This window comes from Podarcis muralis, chromosome 5 (assembly GCF_964188315.1).
Source record: "Podarcis muralis chromosome 5, rPodMur119.hap1.1, whole genome shotgun sequence".
Lineage (NCBI taxonomy): Eukaryota > Metazoa > Chordata > Lepidosauria > Squamata > Lacertidae > Podarcis > Podarcis muralis.
The window spans coordinates 48,371,571-48,394,104 of NC_135659.1; the positions used below are offsets into that span (position 1 = coordinate 48,371,571).

At 42.2% G+C, this 22,534-nt stretch overlaps 1 long non-coding RNA gene across 1 annotated transcript in view; it reads left to right on the forward strand.

The window, feature by feature from the left end:
* The first annotated feature begins 6,114 nt into the window (after window positions 1–6,114).
* LOC114599029 (uncharacterized) overlaps window positions 6,115–22,534 on the forward strand; it is a 96,135-nt gene continuing 79,715 nt past the window's right edge. Inside the window, exon 1 of the long non-coding RNA XR_003707228.2 lies at window positions 6,115–6,285. This is a non-coding gene — a long non-coding RNA (uncharacterized LOC114599029). The remainder of the gene's footprint in view (window positions 6,286–22,534) is intronic.

A 22,534-nucleotide genomic window follows, 5' to 3' on the forward strand; every position in this document is an offset into this window, starting at 1 on the left:
GAGAGAGAGAGAGAGAGAGAGAGAGAGAGAGAGAGAATAAATCAGTGAACAGTCATTTGGACTCTGGTGAAAGTTGGAGGGGGATAATGTCTGAAGGAAGCTTCCCGTGATCTGTCTGGACTCTACATTGGACAACCCAGAGCAGGGGGAGGAAGGGAAAGGAGAATGTTCACCGCTTTGAGACTCCTTAGGGTAGTGATAAAGCGGGATATCAAATCCAAACTCTGCTTCTTCAGAGCACACATGGGAAAGGCAGGTGCCTTGATCTGTGGCACAAGGCCTGGTTCAATTTGAGAAGCAAGTGGTACAAATGACACTTGACCTATACCAGTCTTTGGTCTTACAGCAGCAGATAGCAGTAAACCTCTGCCATGACTACAATGTTTGAGACACCTCACACAACATTTCCTCCTCAGTGACAAAACACACGCACACACAGAACCTCTTCATACTCAACACTAAGACCAAAACATTTAGACTTGACCCAAGTGGCTAATGTTCTAGATCAGCGCTGCTCTGGATGTAAAAATTTGTTTATCCCCCCTTTACTCTTGTATTAATTGTTCTGTTAAGTTTTATACTTCGTACACGGGTTAATGAGATGATTGTCTGAAATCTGGTATAGAAGTCATTACCTAAATAAATAAAATAAGCCGATGACCACCCATGCAACAGGGGTTTCTTGGGACATTTCATTTACATGAGTACCTCTACTTCATTTTTGGCAACTCTCCTCTTGCACTATGCCTCATCTCTTGTCCTTTGGATATTCCCCCCCTCCAAAAGTTGCAGTAAGTGTGGGTGTGTGATAGAACTGAAAAAGCCCTTGTGTTTTGATTTTCTTCGGCATATCAGAGCAAACTGTTCCGCATTGCTTGCTTCTTGATGTAGAGCAAGATATGCTTCACTTTTAAATCAGCACAGGGAGCTTATGGGTTTAAGCTTTGATTTCAAATAGCTAGGCCTGTTCAGGAGCAGGAGAACTGGAGGAAAGCATATGCTAGAAGACTTCTTGGAGCACTGTTTAGCCTCCCTGCAACAAGCTTTCATTACCTTTGAATGCAGCTGATTCCCATGCTCTTTAATGTCTGTTGCTTTGCGTGCATGTGTTTTTCTAAACGTACGCTTTTCTTAAGCAGGGCTGCTCATTTTCAGAGTGTCCAATGTTTGGATTGTTTGGTTTTTGAAAATCCACTCTCCCCACCCAAAGGCATCCCCTGGTACCAAGCTCATTAACAGAACCCGGCGGCCTGCTTGTCTTCTCCTGCGCTTGCACCACAGACCGGGGCATTCCTCAGCCCCCCATGTCATCCATTTAGCATTGTTATTCCTGAACTTGTGTAGAAGTCAATCAAAATTAAAAACCCAAGCAATGCATCTGAGCTTTTCATGTTATGTTTTCACAGCCCGTTTTCTTCTTCGAGGAGACGTCCTGAACTTTTTCTACTAAAGTGCCTTTGACAGCAGAGCTTGGGCTGAAAAACAGTTGGGCAGCTGGGTGGAGTATTATGGGGGGGAGAGAGAGAGAGAGATGGAAGACTATTATGGAAAGCAGCTTAGCAGATAGGATAGCTTTCAGCTTAATCACACTTGATTGCCACAGCATATTGCTTATATGTCATTGTTTGCAGTTATCTTCACAATCCAGTTAAGGCAACAATTTTGGGACTGAAACCTGGTCCCTTTTCCCTGCCATGGTTTGTGCAATCAGTGATCCATGAAGTTATAATAACCCTGCAAGGCATTAAGCAGAGATCCCTCAACTCCTTCTGAGCTCCCGTCGACATGGGAGTTTATAATGGCTTTTTCTCCTGCTTCTTGTTTCTCCAAACTTTTCTGCCAACTGGAAATCCATTATTCATGGCTGGATCTTAATCTGAACATCCAGCAAGTCTAAATAGTTAGAGTAGAATCCCCTTAAAATGGTTTTTCATCTCTCAGAGTTACCCCTCAAGACAGCTTTAGTGACACTGGAGTCATGCATTAATTGACTTGTTTGCTCAGCTAATTAACTGCAGATTAAATATGGATATTTTAGGGTTGCTCTGTGTAGAGAGCACAGTTGTAGAATGCATTGTTCTGCTCAGGCAAACCATTTATAATTGTTCCCCAAAGATTATATTGTGTTTTTGTCCTCTTCTCAGTGTAGAAATAATTTCTTTTGCACTTCCATCACCGGCAACTTTTTTTTCCCAGGGTTGCAGCAGCGCCTCTGGATAAATCTAATCTGAATGCTTGTCCTAGGATGTGCAAGTCGTGCCCTAGTCATAGAGATGTGCACTCTTGCTGGCCTCAGTTTGTCAGTATTTTGTAACGTAAGGAATTGGGATGGCCATTGTTTCTCAGTACTGCCTACACTGACGAGCAGCCTTCCTTCAGTGTTTCAGACAGGAGCATTCCCAAATGCTATATGGAGATGCTAGAGATTGAACTTGCACATCTTCTATGTACAAAGTTATGACCTTTCCTCATGATCACCTCTCTATGCTTTAAAAATATGTACTTACATAAAAGGGAAACACTTTCCCACTTTACAACATGGTTAGCAGGGGAATACTGCAGATGTAACTTGCTTTCCCCCCTAAAACCATGCTCTGTATTTCAAGAAAGTTTTTTTTGACAATCCCCGCTTCTTCTTTGAAATATGTTACTCATGGGAAAATATATCAACATTTAAGCAACTGTGCTATTCTTTTTAAAGACTGTTCCCCACAATAATGTCTTATTCATGTATCCCATTAATTGTCACCTGCCTCCTACTGGCCAAACTGGAATATTATATGCCAATGAATTCATGATGGGCAATACAGTGGTACCTCGGGTTACAAACACTTCGGCTTACAGACTCTGCTAACCCGGAAGTAGTACCACGGGTTAAGAACTTTACCTCAGGATGAGAACAGAAATTGCGTGCCAGCGGCATGGTGGCAGCGGGAGGCCCCATTAGCTAAAGTAGTACATCAGGTTAAGAACGGTTTCGGGTTAAGAATGGGCCTCCGGAAAGAATTAAGTTAGTAACCAGAGGTACCACTGTAATGGGGAAAGTATAGAGAGGAGTCTTCCCAGACCTGCTGAAAGAGGCGGTTATCAAACCGCTTCTTCAAAAACCATCTTTAGATGCTGCCAATATGGCCAACTATCGCCCAGTCTCAAATCTTCCATTCTTGGGCAAGGTGATTGAGCGAGCGGTTGCCGAACAACTCCAGGCATGCCTGGAAGAAGCGGACCATTTGGATCCCTTCCAGTCGGGAGTCAGGCCTCACCATGGGACTGAAACTGCCTTGGTCATGCTGGTTGATAATCTCCGGCGGGCTAATAAATTATTATTATTATTATTAATGGGGAAAGTATAGAGGGGAGACAAAATGGTTGGTTCCACTGTTTTATCTATGAGTCGAGCTATAACGCAATGTAAAGGTAACAGGGAATGCAATAAAAACGTAAGAGGGTATGAGTGCTTGCCTGCCCCAGCACGAGAGTCCATGTCTCTTACACATCTCTTTACCCTTGCAGCCCCTCCCTCGTTCACTCACACATATTGAAAGGCTATGTTCACACTCCTGTTCACTCTGCATCCACTGCATTCCCAATGCTGGTTTAGAAAGGACTGTTGCAAACATAACACAATACATATCTATCTTGTCATTTCTTATGCAAAATACTGCATTTTGATTCCCTTTCCCCCCTAAACCAGTTTTGATCCGATTTGAGAAAAAGAACAACTGGCTGTGTTTTAAGTTGGTCATGTGGTAAGGGCTCCTGAAATACCATCCTTTACACTGAATTGTCCTGTTGCAGCATTGGGTCTCAGCATCAGATCACTAATGGGCGAGCATGATTCTGCTGCTCGTAATGAACAGCCTTATGTAAAACTCTCAACAGAAAGCTCCCCACTCACATTTTAAATCCTACATTTGATAATTGAAAAAGGCACACTTGGGCATCTAGGAGAGTGGGAAAAATGAGGTTGTGGAAAAAAGAGCGAAGAAACAAACAAACCAAGATAAGAGAATGTTTAAAGTCAGCTTTAAATTCTTGTTTTCAGTATTGTTTATACTGTTTAGCTGGAGAAACCTTTGCATCCAGTCAATTTATTCCTGGCAAAGTAAATTGAAGTTTGTGGATGGCCATAAGCACAGAGTTCTCTGTTATCCTATTCCCTGTGGTTTAGAATAACAAGCGACACCCAGATCAGAGACCTTGGGGAGAGAAAAACACAGTTCTGACAGACGTAGATACACTTTTGCGTCTTCTACTCCCCCTTCTCCCGTGAAGGTTTTACTGCTGTGGAGGCTGTTGTCTGTTGGGTCAGAGAGCGCAGATGACTTCAGCTAGTCAGTTTCAGTTTATTGCCTGGTTCAGGTGTATCTAATAAGTAACTTCAAGGTCATCCCCCGTCATTAAAAACGCCACAGTCAAGGAAATGATAGTGGGATCGTAAACTCATATTGACATAAGTAATTATGCCATTGGTTCCTGCCATAGGAAGCTTGTATGTTTGCAAACAACTCTCCCCTCTTAAAAATAATCCCCAGGTTTTGTCAGATCCTGCTTGACCTTAACTGCTTCCCCAAGTAGCCCAGATAATGAAGAAGATTGGAGAGCAGGGGAGGGGTGACAATGACTTCAGCTAGCTCCTTCTTCTTTCCAGAGAGTTTGGAAAGAGAGCGGGAGAAAGAGAATAAGAAGAGCCAATGGCCCATCGACTGCAGCATCCCCTTCTCACAGTGTCCAAGCACAATCTTCTTGCTTGGCAATCACTTGTAACCGAGTAAGATTGTCTTCCATAAACACAGTTTTAACAGTGAATCCGTAAGTGGCTGTGGAGGCCAGTTCTGGACCCACACATCCTTCCACAGTGGGGCCATGGGTTTCCGGGAAGGAGTTGATCACCGTGTGGATTTGCCAAGCGTGCCTTCCTCTTAGCACGTTTCTCCCTTGCGTCCTGAGTTCGAGTGTCTTCAGAGCCCATGACACCTTTGGTAAAGGCTGTTCTCCAACTGGAACGCTCGCAGGCCAGTGTTTCCCAAAGCACTCTCCCCTCCTGTGGTTTCCATCTACTGGTTCAGAAGAATTACTGCCTGCAACCATGAAAACAGAACAGAAAGCAGTGAGTGTGAGTGTGTGGGTGCAAATTTTGGTTTTTGCTTGCCTGATCCAACTGGCTGCTCTAGTGAAATGTGTGTGTGGGTAGAAACACTGGTTTTTTGCATTGCTGGAATGTAGCCTACTGTACAGAGGCAAGAGTCTGCATACTTTTGCCTTTGGTCCACCCACCACTGGCATGTTCTGCACTTAGAATATGGCCCAGAAAGGAACAGAAGCCTCAGCCTGAATCCCCACCCCCCACCCCCACATTTGTAGAAGGCACACTTAGTGTGAAAAGCTGAAAAAAGGCCAAATTCCTCTCCCAAAGCAATTTCCAAGTTGCCATGGAAAACGCCTCCAAAGAATGAAAATTGTCCAGTCATGTTGAGCTGCTGGCGAAATGTTAAATGTGCTGTACTACCTGTCAGGTGGAGCAATACTGCTGAAATTCAGTTTGAGTCATTTTTTTACAGTCAGTGTGGGGTTCTGCAATGACATCTACTAGAATCCTTGGGCATTCCAGATTTCCTTGCTCTCTGCTAGGCCTTGCAGTGTATACACGATACATCCTTTCCCTCTTGAAATACACATTTGGGGAGCCCTTGGCAGTTTAGGAGTCTCAGCTGTAATATCTTCCCATGGCAAAATAATAGTAAGAATAATAATAAGAAGAATTTTAACTATCAGGTGTTATTGGTCTTACCCCAGTGATGACAGAAAACAGGACCAGACTACTTCCGGCAACACATTTCATGATTTTAATCCACCGCCTATATATTAGGGTTTAGAGTTCCCTCTGTATAACATTTTGGGGGGTGTTAAGCAAAGCATTATTATTATTTCTTTAAATCCAGCCTGCTTAAGGAAACAGCATTATTGTTCGTCGTTCCTATAATAAAAACATTTCTAAGTACATGGCAGGATGTGTGGGTGGGTGTATGGACAGAACAACTTTTTTTGCCGTTTTGCACGTTCTTAAGGAATAGAGACCATTTTCGTTTCCTACACCTAGGGGGCGCAGCAGGATTACTGCAACGGTCGGAAGCGGCGAGCTTTGCCTTTTTGCAAATATTTTAAGGAAACAGTGGAAAGTTCAAAGCAGATGGATTTTTAATTTTTTTAGAAGATCTGGAGAGGTCAAACGATTGGTGTTTTTTGCGGATCGAGATTTCGTGGCACTACCCTCGTTTGGAAAAGGTAAAACGTGCTGTCTCTTTCCCCAACCCTTCCCGTCCGTCTTTTTCTTTCCTTTCTTGCAGAGCCCAGGTTGCCTTCTGTTGCAGGAGAACAGTCACCATTCATGTGCTCTGCTAAGCGCAATTCCCAGAAAAAGAAATGAATGTGATGCATTTTGCTTCGGGTTTTTCTTCCATTTGCGATCTGATCTGATCTCATTTCATCAAAATATTGTAGTGGAGAAAGAAAGTTGTGCTGTGGATGCGAGCAACAGCATGAGAAAGAGTAAGACCAATATTCCTGCAAGCCAATTTCAGACTCACCCACGTGCGTAAATGAAAAAAGTTTTGCCGGCGTGCCAAACACTGCCTTGCTCAAAAACGCTATTTAGAAAGGTATTCCTACACGTAGCAGCGATCTAATAATGTTTAAATTGGATTGTGGATAATAGTGTAAATTGCACACAGACATTTAGCTAAATTCATTTACATAGCCTAATTCAGAATGCAACTCTATGCATATTTAGTCAGAAGTTAGCCCCACTGGGTTCCATGAGGTTTACTGCCTAATCAGTGTGTTGCAGATTACTGCTAAAACTGCTAGCTAGTTAGGAGATGCAATAAGTTGCCCATGTCCCTTCCATATGATATTTCTTAAAATACTATTGCTTTAAATAATTAAGCTTTTCAATGCATTACATAATTTTGTTTAATTAACTTAACTTGGGCTATGGAGCATGCCCTTTGAAACACAGTGGAGCTTGCCTCTGAGTCAAAAATACATAGGATTGATTTTTTAGCTTTTTAACAAGCGAAAAACAAATATATTATGTCAGATTATGATCAGATTATTTTAATTAAACTGTAGATGTTCTATTTCAAATAATATCAATTTATTCACTTTTAGAAAAATCATATTAAATTCATTAGCCACAAAATAGACTTTTCCAGCACTACCATCCCCCCCCCCCAAAAAAAATCATTTTGCAGAGAACAGAGGTGATTAAAATTGGATCAAATGCCTACATTGTAAAATTATGATTAGTGAAAAAGTTAATCAATTCCAGGGCTTTAATGACTTCTTCACCCATGAGGTGTTTTGCTCCCTACTCTTCAGGCTACCTTTGAGGTGATGAAAAGTAATAAGGGGGAAAAATGGCCCTGATGGTTGCTTCATGCAATGCAAGTTATCACTTGAAGTGATACCTGGTTTGAAAATACTGTACACAAACAGCTTATGGGCATGTGGCCACCAGTTCACGTAATATTCCTTTGTTGTACACTGAAATTTTTGCATGCATACATTTAAGTTTCATTATTTCAATCCCAATTCAGTTGACAACTTTTAAATTACTAAATCAATCATTCAATTTCTAAATTGTTTTCTCCCTTAGTGTCTCAGAGCATATCACGATGTGTCTACATGCACAGGAATATGTGCAATACTTGCTAGACTTTACAGTGCAGTCCTGTATTTGTCTAATCAGAATTAAGCACCATTGAATTCAATTGGGCTTAATCCCAGGTAAATGTCAGGATTGCTGCCTTTTATCTTATTTTTTCTTCGTGAATGTTTAATTTGTGATACTGCTTTGTTAATGGTTTTTATGCAGTTACACATATAGGCTTTCATGCAATTAATAATGATTAATGAATCAATACTTTCAGCCTATCATGTTTGACCCTGCTGAGCATTCACGGCACATGTAGCATACAGGCCTTAGTCTGTAAACCAACTGAGTAAGTAACCTCAATGAAGTGCGAACACCAGTGGGGCATTTCAATAGTAAATGTGTTATGAATTACAGACATACTGTTTTACACATTATTTCTGCCATATTCTGAACTTGCAAGTTAGAAAGAACTTTTCACACATACAGACACACACACACACACACACAGAGAGAGAGAGAGAGAGAGAGAGAGAGAGAGAGAGAGAGAGAGAATGTCATTAAAATGAGATTAAAACCTAGAAAATAAAATACATCATATGTGTGCAAGCTGTATCCCACTTAAAATTAATTATAAAAGGTTGAATCTCATATAAATTAATATACATGTACAAAGAGCACAACCCATCTACTATTGTTTTTCCTGTAAAGCTTTCCTTTCTTTTTTTTCTTTTTTAAAAAGTATGATTGTCATCCGGGAACCTTTGATTCATGCCCACCCACCTACTGCTTAAAGTCTTTTTGAAAAATCGGCTGAGTTTATTTTAAGCCAATAACCTTACTCAGGCCAATGAAATGACAGGATGAAAAGGACAGATTTATTGTCCCTAATCAACAGATCGTTTAGGTCATTACAGTCTCATTACAGAGAGGCAGGCTGGGCAGCTAAAAACCTTCACTCCAGTTTATCATACAAAGCAATGAGTTGTAAAGACAGCAGCATACAAGGTTTTCTGGAGTTGTGCCATAGCTGAGCTTGCTCTGTTCATTTTCTGATCAGAGTTATCTTATTGGCAAGTCTGTCCAATGCTTTTTCCAATTTTAATTGATTCCTTCCATTAAAAGGTGTTCCTTTCTCTCTCGTTTTAATGGATTGGTTTTAAAGAAGCTGCGAGTGAGGGATAGCAATGAGAGAGAATACCAGCAGCTTAAAAAAATAGTGTCCTTTTAAAAGTTCCCAGTTCACTATTAAAGGGGGGGGGGGAGTAGATGGAGGCTGTAATAAAGTATGAAACCTCAGATAGGGAGTTTTTAACATGGTAAAAGTGATCACAACTTTTCTGCCAAAAGCGGACCATTATTGTTGTTGTTGTTGTTGTTGTTGTTGTTATTAAAAAAGAAGCAACCAGCAGCCTTACGTTTGCTGTGTATGTCTTTCTAGTGATTGTGTTTCAAATCAAAATTGTGAACAGCTCTTCCTTCCTCTCCACTTGCCATTTGGATCCTCCTCCCCCATCCCCTTCCACAGGGTCCAAAGAATAGAACTCAGCCTGCTTTGAAAATAAGCCTCCTTTTATGAACGTTTGCTATTGTGAAACTTTTGCAGACCCGTAGCTAGATTCTAGCCAAAGAGGGAAGGAGAGGGAGAGTGTAAGTGCACACATACAAATGAAGACATTGTGGTGTGGGGGGGTGGTGGTTTTGTTTTTAAAAATATTTTATCTATCAAATTTTGGCTGGTGGACCCCCAAATCCTATAAAATCAAGTGTTCATTTGGTCTCAGGTCACCCCCATTCAGCCGGAGGTGGTGATTCACCACCTCCATTGAAGTCAGCACCGAGGGCTTCAGTTGAGATCTTGGTTGTCTTAATGAGGTTCCTCCTCCTTTCATGTGTGTGATTCCCCCAAACATGGAGTTAATGAGAGCGGATGCCCACCCCATCAGCCCCCAGACAGCCTGCCACATGCATGGAGCTAACCCCAAGGTGGTGGTGAAGTACCCTCCACTCTTCCCACTCCCTTACCCTTTACCCTGGTAATTATTCCACCTCTTGTGACCCTCCTTTTCATCCCTTTTATCCCGGCCTCTGTGCCTATTCTCCTTGGCAGACACAGCTGAGCTGACGGAGAGTGCAGAGGGGTCCCTCCATCTGCCACTTTCTATGTGTCCCCCCACTCTAAATAAAATAAGGGTCACTTTTCTGGATCACACACCAGGGCCCATGACAAATGAGTCCCAAAGGCTTTGATGCCTGTGTTTGGACACAAGCAATTATCTCTAATTATTGTTTTTCTTTTCAGTTTGCCCAACATTAAAGAGCCCTGCAAAGCAGCTTTAAAGAGGGGGCCCCGGGAGAATGAATAAGGCACTTCTCCGGGCGATTCCCCTCTCTCCCCTCCTCCCTTCGCTAACGTCTCTCTCTCTCTCTCTCTCTCTCTCTCTCTCTCTCTCTCTCTCTCTCTCTCTCCGTATTGAGGGAGACAAAAATATTCACAAACGTTTTAAGGCACAATATGAAGCAGGCTGGTGTGTGGGTATTTGTGTGTGTGAAGATGATTTCTAAAGACACGGGAACATTTGTACAAATAAGGTGCAGATGGACGAGAAGATGGGAGGTGAATGGGAGGGGAGGGGAAATGGTTTTCAGCTGGGAAGAAAGCGGAGAAGGAGTTTTTGGTTGTTGTTTTTTGAAAAAAAGAAAACTTTACAATTTCCCACCACTCATAAATAAAACATCAAAATTGTCTTAATGCTTGCTGCCAGCCAAGAAAAGAGTAGGCAAAGTATCCAAAATTGGCTCTAACAGGCTCTAGTAAGTGATAGGTTCCAGCCAGCAGTATAATAATAATAATAATAATAATAATAATAATAATAATAATAATAATAATTTATACCCCGCCCATCTGGCTGAGTTTCCTCAGCCACTCTGGGCAGCTCCCAATCGAATGTTAAAAACAATACAGCATTAAATATTAAAAACTTCCCTAAATAGGGCTGCCTTCTGATGTCTATCAGTTTATATTTTGGGTGTTGCCTTGTTTCCCAAGTTGTTCAATAACTACATTAACGTGTGTTCATTAATACACAATAATGTTTATGTACATACACATGCACACAAATGCACATTAAGCACAGTGATACAAAACTTGGATAATCCAAAGTGCTTGGATTGAAGTTTATGTTCATCCCATTGACTTTAATAAGATTAAAGCGTTAGTCCTATACACACTTGCATGGGAGTAAGTCCCATTGAACTCCTTGAGATTTGCATCCAAATAAATATCAGGCTGAAAGGCAAGTAATTATTGGCATGTTAGACAGCTGACACAGAAATATACACATAAACACATACATCTATCATTGGTTGTCCTCACTTGCAAGTACATCTCACACTGGCATCTAGCTTCTAATCTTCTCATCTGCGCATGCAGGCATATGAATCAGGCACATGTCAAGAGAGACAACTGATTTTTGCCAATATGTAAAAACTCACCACCCATAACCTCCATGCCAGCCTCTCACAGTTTTTGCTTAACTTCTGTTTCCTTGGGGGAAAGATGCAACAAGTTGTGCGTTGGTTGAGCACCCCATCTTGATTTTGGCTACACATGCAAGTTGACAGGCGCTCAGTGTCCTCATGTGAGAAAGGATGCTGATTTAGGGGTACAGTGGTACCTCAGGTTACATACGCTTCAGGTTACACACTCCGCTAACCCAGAAATAGTGCTTCAGGTTAAGAACTTTGCTTCAGGATAAGAACACAAATCGGGCTCCGGTGGTGCAGCAGCAGCAGGAGGCCCCATTAGCTAAAGTGGTGCTTCAGGTTAAGAAGTTTCAGGTTAAGAACAGAATTAAGGTTAGAACAGGTTAAGAACGAATTAAGTACTTAACCCAAGGTACCACTGTATTACTTTTGGGGAGGGGTAAGATGAGATGGGACTGACTTGATTTGGTTAGTGTCTTGATTGCTGGGAGAAATCAACCTGCCCTTTATATAAAAACAGATAAGATAAATAGAGGTGTGTAAATAAAAAGACAAACCATATGGATATTCAAAGTCTTATGCACTGCTCTTCATTGCTATTTTGCAGGCATAGGCAACCTAAGGCCCATGGGCCGGAAGCGGTCCATGGGGGTCATTTAACCGGCCCATGGACCCCTGCTTCCTGCTCGGTCGGCTCCTGTGGGCTGTGCTAAACTGGCATGGAGCAGAGCGGGGACCGCCTTCCGCGACGCTGGGCAGCTTCCCATTGGCTGCAGGAAGCTCCTTCAGCCAATGGGAAGCTGCGCATGCCTCTTCCGCGCCAGAAGGAGCGCTGGAAATTGCGTTTGTGCATGTGTGCGCACACGCAAGCTCGCGCGCACACACACTGGCCCACTGTGGTGTCTGCAGTATTGCAAACCAGCCCATGCCCCAAAAACGTTGCCTACCCCTGCTATATTGTATTGCTATGGCTATGTGATACTTTCTCACCAGTATTGCTTCTAACTAGCCTACTGTGGATCAGATACAGAATGTCATGCTAGGAGCGTCTCTGGCCCTCACAATGCAGATACATTTGTGCTACACTTTTATACAAGGACAGGGGGTGATAGCACAGTATTCTCCATCAATGCTTCTGGGCCAACTTCCTTCCTGTAGCCTCAAGTCTTAGGCTGCCAGCCCAGGCACTGCAGCTTCTAGCACTGAGTAGGACAGATTTCAGAGACTTCAAACAAGACCTGACATTGCTTTACTGTCCAGCTGAGCCAAAATTTCCCAGTAGCGAAGGGTCATAGCCCAGTGGTAGATCATCTGCTTTGCATGTGGAAGGTCCCAGGTTCCATCTCCTCAGCATCTCCAGGTGAGGCTGGGAGACACCCCTGCCTGAACCCCTGGTGAGCCATTTCCAGTTAGTGTAGGCAATACTAAGGTAGCTGGTCAGACTTGGCATGCCATTTTTTGAGGAAATTTCTATGATTTTAAAAATTATTTTACCTCCCCCAAAAACAAGGCCACTCTACAGATTCCATCTTTTTTGTGGTGGCCACCATCAGTACCTTGGAGGTACCTCTGTAGCTCTGAGGTACTGTGGAGGATACAAAATGGTGGCCAAGCTGCCAACATAGTAGCTTTCTCTTCACATAAAGAAACTGTGATACCATCCACTGCTATGGTGTGCCCCACCCCTAATAAACTTGTGAATTTCTTCTCCCCATAATAAATTCAGTGATAGTGCACCCCCCCACTGTCCACAAATAGGTTGGGGGGCATTGAGAGGCCATTTGCTCACACCCCAACTTTAATATTTAGGCAAAAGACTTTGGAATAAACTTTGATAGATTTACAAACAATCAGCTGGAAAGTGCCTTTTCATACTATTTAGGGGGCAGGGGGTGTTTTTGGTTTTGGCATGCTGTCACACAACAGCATCATTATTTGGCTAGTATTCTGGAATAATGTACTCAAAAAAATCTGCCTTTTCTTCTACCACAAAAAGCCAACTTCTATGAAATATCTGAACTGGATCCTCAATATTTTCATTAGTGTGGCATGTGTGTGCAAGGATTGTCCCAGTTTCTGTGTGGAAGGTTTGGGATTCAATAGTTCGGGAAACATCTGCTTCATGCAACTTCCCTCTTAGTTTGCAAGCTCAGTTCAGAGGAGAGATAGGGATGGTAATGAGCCAAAGTATTGCCCATCACAACAATCATTAGCTGCAGACAAAATTCCATCATAGTATCAAAATTTGTCATAGTTCAGGCAGACATGTCGTTCCCCTTCTATCTCATATACTTCCATGATATTAGAATTCTGGTATACCAGGCATTATTGTTATTCTTTTTTACAAAGCTGTGAAATGGTTATCCTTTTGCATGTGCTCATAACACTGTATTTCAAGGGTATTTTGATGCTGGTGTCTCACTGCAATTGGGAATAAACTAACGGAGGCTACTAGGCTTTGTTTGTTAAAATGCAAAATCCTATACTTCTGAGTATAAAAGATGTTTCTGCTGATATGTTGACAGTATGCAGATTTATTTAAATGTAATTGATTAATAATTCATTACTCAAATCAGTTGAAAGGCAGATAATTAATCAAGTAAAAATGTATAGTTGGTTGAGAGTTCTATTAAAAATGGGCTAATGAGAAACAGTTCTGCTCAAAATGGAGCTTACAGTTGATTTTCGTAAGTCATTGTGGGTTGCTTTTTGGCTAAACAGCAGGATATAAATTCTTCAAACAAACAAATAAACCAGAAGTAGAGAACTAATGATTAAAAGCAAAGCAAAACAGGGAGGAACAACCTTTTCCACGGATGGTGGAGTGGTCACTACATTCCATTCGCTTTGCAGGACATGTTCAAAATAGATCCAGGCACTTTCTCTTTTTTTGGAAATGAGGAAGAAATAATTTTACAGATATGCTGATCACTAACCTTTTTGTGTGGACTTAGTTTTTCAAATTACTGAATAAGGCAATGCTAATTGTATTGTTGTGAGTAGACTTTCATACAATTCTTTGCAGTACACAGAGAGATGTAGTTACTTATTTTAGTGCTTCCATTTCATTTTCTTCCCCAAATAAGCACCAGTCTTTCCACCTCCAAATCTCCTGTATAGTTCATATTGCAAAGATGCATCTGAGTGATGGTGGTGGCATAGTTGGGCAAGCGATACGAATCCGGAGCTGAATCCAGGCAACGCTTTACCTCTCCATATGTGAAAGCCTGCCAATTTGAGCAAGCATATCCAAAGGGCTCGTGGCTGTTCAGGGGTCAGGGCTGGCTCATTTCATACTAGTAAACATAAAGGCACAAGTGGAAGAAGTTCCCTAAATACAAGTTCCCCATTTGGGGAGATAAACGGTTGCCATTTTTCAATTAAAGATTTTCCGACAGTTTCCAAAGCAATAAATATGAGGCCTTTTTGATACAATTGGCTCCTGGCTAGGCGGCTGCTCCCTGGGAGGTTTGGGATATTTGTCCTTTCGCCGTCTGCCTTTGTGAAGTGACATGACAGGAGAAGATTTTGTCACGGTCTATTTGGATTAGGATGCAGACCTCACCTTCTCTTTGCAGCGATGCTTTTCTGCGGCACAGGAAACGCAAGTCAGGGGAACTCAGCCCACAATTAAGAAATGAAACTGGGAAATGCGGCGAATTAAAAAAAGTCGCAGCTTAAAGGCAATCCATATGTTAGCAAATGCTTTCCAAATGATCCAGCTTTGACCCCCTGAGTTGTACAAGCGAGGGGGATTGAATAGGGCTACAGATTGCATCTCTGATCTGCGGATTTTCCTGAGCTCCAGCGCTGTCTGCGGTGTGGCATGACCCTTGTGCCAGGGGTCGGCGCACTCACCCTGGGGGAGTGAGGAGGGAAGAATGGCAGCTCCCCCTCCCTCCCCCCAGGCCCCGTGTGTGGGGTCTCCACTCTGAACTGCTAATTGAACTCGTTTGCAGCTCCAACATTGCAGCCCCCACAGCCAAAGAACAGCCAGCTATCGCTCTGGCACCCCTCGAGACCACATGGAAGCAGGCAGCATCCCACTTTTTCGCGTGTGCAAGCCAAAAAGGGGGTGCCCTATAAGAGGAAATGTGCAGCAAGCACCTTAAGGAGCGAGCAAAGGCCAGGATGGAGACGAAGGGGAGAATTATGGGTTAAGCGTCGCGATCCAGGAAGGCTCATACAACCCACTGTCAAAATGACCAATACTAAACTCAAGGTTTCCGGCCCAGCCTCCTCTCATACCAGTTAGTTACGTACAGGGCCGGATTTAAGTTTGATGAGGCCCTAAGCTACTGAAGGTAATGGGGCCCTTTATATGTCCAGCTGTCCTTTGTCAACAAGAAATTGTCACTGTTTTTGTGTTGGATATACAGTCACACCTCGGGTTGAAGTAGCTTCAAGTTAAGTATTTTCGGGTTGCGCTCTGCGGCGACCCGGAAGTAACGGAGTGCATTACTTCCGGGTTTCGCCACTCGTGCATTTGCAGACGCTCAAAATGAGATCACGCGCATGCGCAGATGTGCAGTCGCGTCTTAAGTTTACTTCAGGATGCGAACTGGGCTCCAGAACGGATCCTGTTCATATCCAGAGGTACCACTGTATGCTATATGGCAATTTCTGAACCTAATAGAGATCTAAAGCCAATTGCACATGTTGCCATGCAACCAGTCCATGTAGAATTTAGGCACCCTATATATAGAAATGAGCAGGCTAGTATGGAGCAGGCTAGCAGGTGGGGCCCATTACTTACATCATAGGAGCCTACACAACACAAGACACTGTTGCTGTATGTAGGTTTTATTTTATTTGTTTTTTATCTTATATTTTGGAAATGTACATCCAGGTTTTTTTCCTTTAAATTTTTTGTGGCCCCCAAAGAGAGTGGGGCCCTAAGCTATAGCTTATTTAGCTTATACATAAATCCGGCCCTGGTTACATATGAGAACCAGTGGCCCTGAAGTACAACCACATGGAAAGATGCATGCAGTCGATTCAGTGTGATTCGATAAGCATCCCGAGGCTGATGTGGAATTGTATAGGCAGTGGAAGACAGGAGTGCCTGGCGTGCTCTGGTCCATGGGGTCACGAAGAGGCGGACACGACTAAACGACTAAACAACAACAACAAGCCAAAAGAGCAAGTCCAGGGCTGACTCCCATTCACCTTTGAAGCCACAACAGGGCAACAACTGTACCCTGAGTTAGAATCAGATAAATAAGTGCTTAAGAATTTAAAGCTGAGTTATCAAGAGAACATGACCCAAACCTCCCTGTCAGCTGGTGCAAAATGTGGAAGTGTCCATCAACAGAATCATGTGACACCAGCATCTGCAATGGCTTTCTATGACCTTCCAGGAACAATATAATTTAGCTTTGCATACATCCCATCATCATCACCACCACCACCATGTCTTGTATCAGCAAAGAGTGTCTTTTTGGTAATGCCATCAATGCTACCTAGAGAGTCACAGAGGGCGGTATTCAACTATGTTTTACTCAGAGTAGCCCCATTGAAACTGATGATTGAGTGATTATATTTCTATGCCACTTTTCATTCAGATGAAATGCAAAGCAGATTGTAAAGAACAAGAACGTGACATGACTAAGTTAAGTCCATTAATTTCAGTGGGTCTACCCTGAGTAACAATTAGTTACTCTGAATCCAAACCTGAATAAGATCCTTGCTTTGCAAGGGGTTGGACTAGATGGCCCTCATGGTTCCACTTACAAAAGAAGGCTCCAAGTGGTTTACAAGAAAAATCACAATAATAAAACCATAGTGAAAATCTGAGAATTCATAGGATCAAAACTCATTAAAATACTAAATCACAACATTGAGCATTTAGTGGCATTACAATATATGGTGATGACAAATCTTTCAAGAACTAGGAAAGCCTGAAAAAACAAATAGATTAACAAAACAAAAAAAGACTTTTGAAACATACCATATGTTTAAGTGGGGGAAGGGGTGGACTCTGTATATTTCACTGTAATTGTTTGTGGGCAATTTCCAGTCTACTACAAGTCCTGTGCTTGCATGCAAAAGATCCTCATTCGCTCAAGAGAGATAAGTTTTCCCTCTTCTCCTCATCAACAGGCAGCATAAAGGGCCATTAGACTGAATGAAAAAAACTATGTGCACCTCCTGTCCCCATCCACTCCTTGTTGGATTTCGGGGGCTTGGGGAAGACTTAATAAATAAATCAATCAAGCATTTTAAGATAGCATTTTTAATTATTATGGCTAATCTTAAAAAGTTTTTATCTTTTGTTTCTCTTTTGTAACCTCATTGTAAACTGCTTAGCAACTATAGCGATAAGTGGCACGTAACTTGTTGAAATAAACAATAAGGCAAATACCTGAAAGTGTCAGTGTCACAGATCTTAGGATCTAAATATAAATTGGATAAATGAAACAATTCAGTTGTGATAAGAAGCTGATCCAATTGGTAGATTTTACTTCTGATTACATGGCTTGGAGGCAGAGCACATGCAACCTGATGTGTCTGCGGATGGACTTCCAAACTGCAGACAGGAGATTGAACATTGTTTTTATTTATTTGTTTGTTACATTTGTTTCCCCAAATGGTTCTCAGGGCAACCAATAGCAGTAAAATGCAATGTAAGATACAAAATAGCAATTCAAAGTGAGGCAGATAATACATGTTGATTAAATGCAAGAGACAGCGGAACAAATTGAAACTGAAACATATTTACACTGACCGAAACAAGTCAGCTTAGCTTGTCAAACGCCTGTCTGAATAAAAACATATCGGTACTTACCTGGCAGCAGAAAGTCATCAGAAAAGGGGCTAAGCGGGTCTCCCTTAGCAAGGAGTTTCAGAGCCTGGGAGCAGCCATTAAGGAGGGCCTTTACTGACTTCCTAGCAAACACACTTCAAATGTTGGTTGGACAAAAATAAGGCCCTCTCCAAAAGAACTTAATATATGGACAGGCTCATATGGGGGACTGCAATATTTCCAATACTATGGTTCCAAATCATAGAACTGTAGAGTTGGAAGGGACCCAGGTGTCATCTAGTCCAACCCCTTGCAATGCAGAAATCTTTTGCCCAACACAGGACATGAATCCACAGCCCTGGGATTAAGTATCATGTTCTTCCAACTGAACCTGAGAGCCTTTGTTGGTCATAACCTGTTCCCAGAAATGAGCCAGTAGCCAGGGAAGGTGTTGTAATGTGTGAATTTCATGATTCATATAGCTAGCTCAGAGCTATAATCTTGCTGCAGTACATACGCTCCACCAAAAGATGGGTCTAGGTCCTGATCAGTAGCAACCCTAATGCCAATCTGAGCTTGTTTTTGCAGGTTATCCCACTTTACAGCACATAGGGTGCTTAAGGTAATCAGTTCTGCTCCCAACATAGTATTTTCAGCTGGCAATGGTTGGTGAATCTCGGGGATCTAGCTGTTCTCCTCAACTGTATGTATAGCCAAAGGAAGCTCACCTGTAAAGTTAGACAGGTACTTCCTCTGATTCAGGAAAGTGGGGAGTGCAAAGCATTCCGATCCACCATCATGCAGGTGGGCAACCAATATAGGACACAAAGGTGTCCTCCTTCCCATTTACTTGGTTTGTAAAACTACCCCTTCTATCTTGGATTATGAAATGCAAATGATGGAGGTGAAAAAACCACCCAAAGTAGAAAGAAGCAATTATGGATAGGCACTTAAAATATTTGATGAAAATACATTGCAAAAGTTATAAATTTGGCTCAATCTGCATAGCATTGCATACCCAGTTGCAGGAGGTATGCAGCCCAGCCAGGCTGGAGGAGAGGTGAAATAAGACACAATACTTGAGTTGAAATAGACCACAATTTTTATTTTATTAGATTTATTAGATTACAGGTATAAGCAGGGGTCCCTTCCAACTCTATGATTCTTTGGTGTTGGCATTGGGTATGAATCTGGCATTAGCCTGCCAGCCTGCTGGCTGATTGGAGGGCTGAGTTGACCCTGGATTGAGGGTTGCTCCATGATACCGGTCAAATCAGGGCAATCCTACCAGGATCACCATTTGGAAAGTTGCTATGGCTCATTGGCCCTCATTAGATCGATCAGCCTCCAAAGGCCTTTGCAGAGGGGAAATGGTGTAAAAAGCCTAAATCTCAACAGGAAGTGATCTGACCATGACAAGGGACTGATGTCTTCCTGCCCAATTGAGAAAACAAGGTCCAGAGAGTGGCCTGCCACATGGTTGTCATGGCAGCCATGAAGTTCTGAGCCACCCCAGTGCCAGTCAGCTTGGCATGGATGTTCCCCAGAACCAGCAGTCTGGGAGTCCTTAACATGGCCTCTGAAACCAGCTATGTCAGTTCAGGCAGGGAGATGGCTGGGCATCAAAATGGGTGGTAAAAGAGCAAAGCTGTCTTGATTGCCCAATGCCAGGAACACATAGTCTAGATCCACCTCCCAACTGGACACAGAACCTGGAGAAAGAGATGGAATCTCTATAGACTACCACAGCTCCCCCCACCCAAACCTCAAGACTACTCTGTTGCTGCATTGAGAACCCAGGTAGGCATAGCTGGGTGAGACCAACTCCACCCTGCTCCCCCACCTAGATCTCAGTGATACAGACTAGATCAGCCTCCTCATCCACAATCAATTCATGGATGAGGGAGGTCTTACTCCGAGATGACCAGGCATTCAGCAACAGCAGCCGCAGACCCAAGGGCTGCCTAATAGGACAACTACAATTCCCCACGGCACAGCCACTAACAGAATGCATTTATGCATGCTAGCCTTTCTTTCCTGAGTTAATGTTTGCTTAGGATGCCTCTGAGAAAAACCAGGTTTGACCAGCCTTCCCAATTCAAATCTTCCCTCATAGTAAGGGATGAACTAAACTGTGTCATAAAAATATCTTTTCTGTATAATCTGTTGTTATGACAGAAGAAACTGATGATCAGGTAATCAACCATTATTACAAAGAAAGCAGTCTGTTTGTCCATCTAGCCAAGTATTGTCGACTCAAGAGGCCAGTGGCTCTCTAGAAGAGCTCTCCAAAGTCTCTTTCCCATCAACTGCTACTTGATAGAAATCCCAGGGATTGAACCCATAAACTTCTACTACATACCACTAAGCTGTGTCCTTCTAGTGTTTGCCATCACTATGAAAAAAAAACTCCAGAAAAGTATCAAATGATTCTCAGATCATTCTCACCCCTGCTGTGTACTTATGAAAACAGCCCCAAAATGAAGCGTTTCTAACCCAATCACTTCAGGCAGGGGGAGTGAGGGAATGTGGTCACACAACTTGGAGACTATTAAGTACATCAATAAGATATCTCTGTAGAAACTGTTCCACTTTTGTCCATAATGCATTTTTCCTAGGATAATTAATGGCTCTGAAGAGTGATATTGAGGCCAGCTGTTCCTTGCCTGTTTCAGTTCTTTAGACAGCAACCTCATGTGATTAACAGTGGTAAACTATCAAAATGCCTGGACAGAGACTTTCTATTGCAGGTGCCCCAGAGGAGACCATGTGTTATGAGGGGTGCAATGATACATGGGAAGTTCTGCATGTGCCTGCCTTCCACAACCTCCCCTCATCTCTTGACAGCTCAATCCTGACGCTTGGGAGGTCTTTAAAAGTAGACTCTGATGCAACACAAGATGCTACTATTGGGGAAAAGTCCCAGTGCACACAGATAAGGAACTCTTTGGATATCCAAGTTTTTTTTCAGAAATTTATATCCTGCCCTACAAGCTGCTTCAGGTGGCAAATATAGTTCCTCCTATTTTATCCTCACAACGACCCTGTGACGTACATCAGACTGAGAGAAAGAGACTAGCTCAAGGTTACCCAGTGAACTTCATGGCTGAGTGGAGATTTGAACTTGGGTCTCCCAGATCCTAGCCCAGCCTTATAGTCAGAATACTACAATAGCTCTTTCAACTGAAACTGACATTTCAAATAAAGAAGAAAAGGTCATTATAATGGTACATTACTAAAAGAAGTAATAACACTGGCTTTTCCATTGTTTTAATTATGTTTTAGTTTTAGGTAATGAATATGTCAAAAATTCTAATTTGTGTCAAATATATATACAGTTGTACCTCGGGTTACATACGCTTCAGGTTACAGACTCCGCTAACCCAGAAATAGTACCTCGGGTTAAGAACTTTGCTTCAGGATGAGAACAGAAATCGCATGACGGTGGCGCAGCAGCAGCGGGAGGCCCCATTAGCTAAAGTGGTGCTTCAGGTTAAGAACAGTTTCAGGTTAAGAACGGACCTCCAGAACGAATTAAGTACGTAACCAGAGGTACCATTGTACATATAATATAATTGTCAAAATAAGCTTCCGTGGGTGAGGCTGATGTTTTGGGCAAAAGTTAAGTGACAACAAATATAAAAGACTAGGGGATGAAATAAATATTTCGGCTCCTGCTTTCAAATGGACAAATATAAAATTGCTCTATAATGCAGTTCCTGCTATATATTTGGAAAAGTTAGGTACATCTTTTCTAAACATCAGGTTTTGATTTTAAGAAAGTTAAAATAGGGGGGAAACTTTTCAGTGGGTTAATATGAAGAGAAATGGCATTACATCATTTGCTATCTCTCTGCAAAAGAAAGGTTAGCTTTCAATGCAAAGTGCACTCTTAACTTTCACATCCTCATGGAATTCGCTGCATAAATAGTGATACCACATCTCCTAATTAAATCCAATGCCACATTTATTTTTTGCCAACAAGATACTTAAGTGTTAGAAATGGACCTCAGGTTTCCATGAAACTTTAACAGCCTGTGAAATCCTGAATTTCTTTTTTAGTGCTGCTGCCACTCAGTAAATAATGATGAAAGTTGTGGGATATTTTTGGCCTAGGTCAAGTGCTCTTCAAGAGAAAAACATGCTAAGAGGAGGAAATATAAGTACACTGTCAAATGTCAATGACTGCAAAATAGCTGCCGAATATATATTTACCGAGGCTCTGCTGGGAAGGTTTGACGTAATGACATGCTCTTAACAAAAATCTCACATGATTGGTTTACTAGTAGCAATTTCCAAGTAAAGTGTGCCTAAAAAAAAGTATGCTGGGGATAAAAGCTCTGTGAATACATTCAACATTATCTTAAAAGCATTTGCAAATATGCATGCAAATTTTTCAAATGCTCAGGGCTTTAATTATACGATTATATGGATTTTTAATGGCAGAGAATGCAGTGAGGATCTAAAGTCTCAAAAGTTGATCGTAGTAGAAGCCTGGAACTAGATTTTGCCAGTTTGATGCAGTTAGTTCTTGTGTGCACATTCTGAGACTACAGAAGCCACTTGACATGCAGCAGAATAGAGGCAGGTAATTGTGGTTAATGGCTCCCCAAGTACGTTTGGTAATATACATCACCAATCCAACAAAC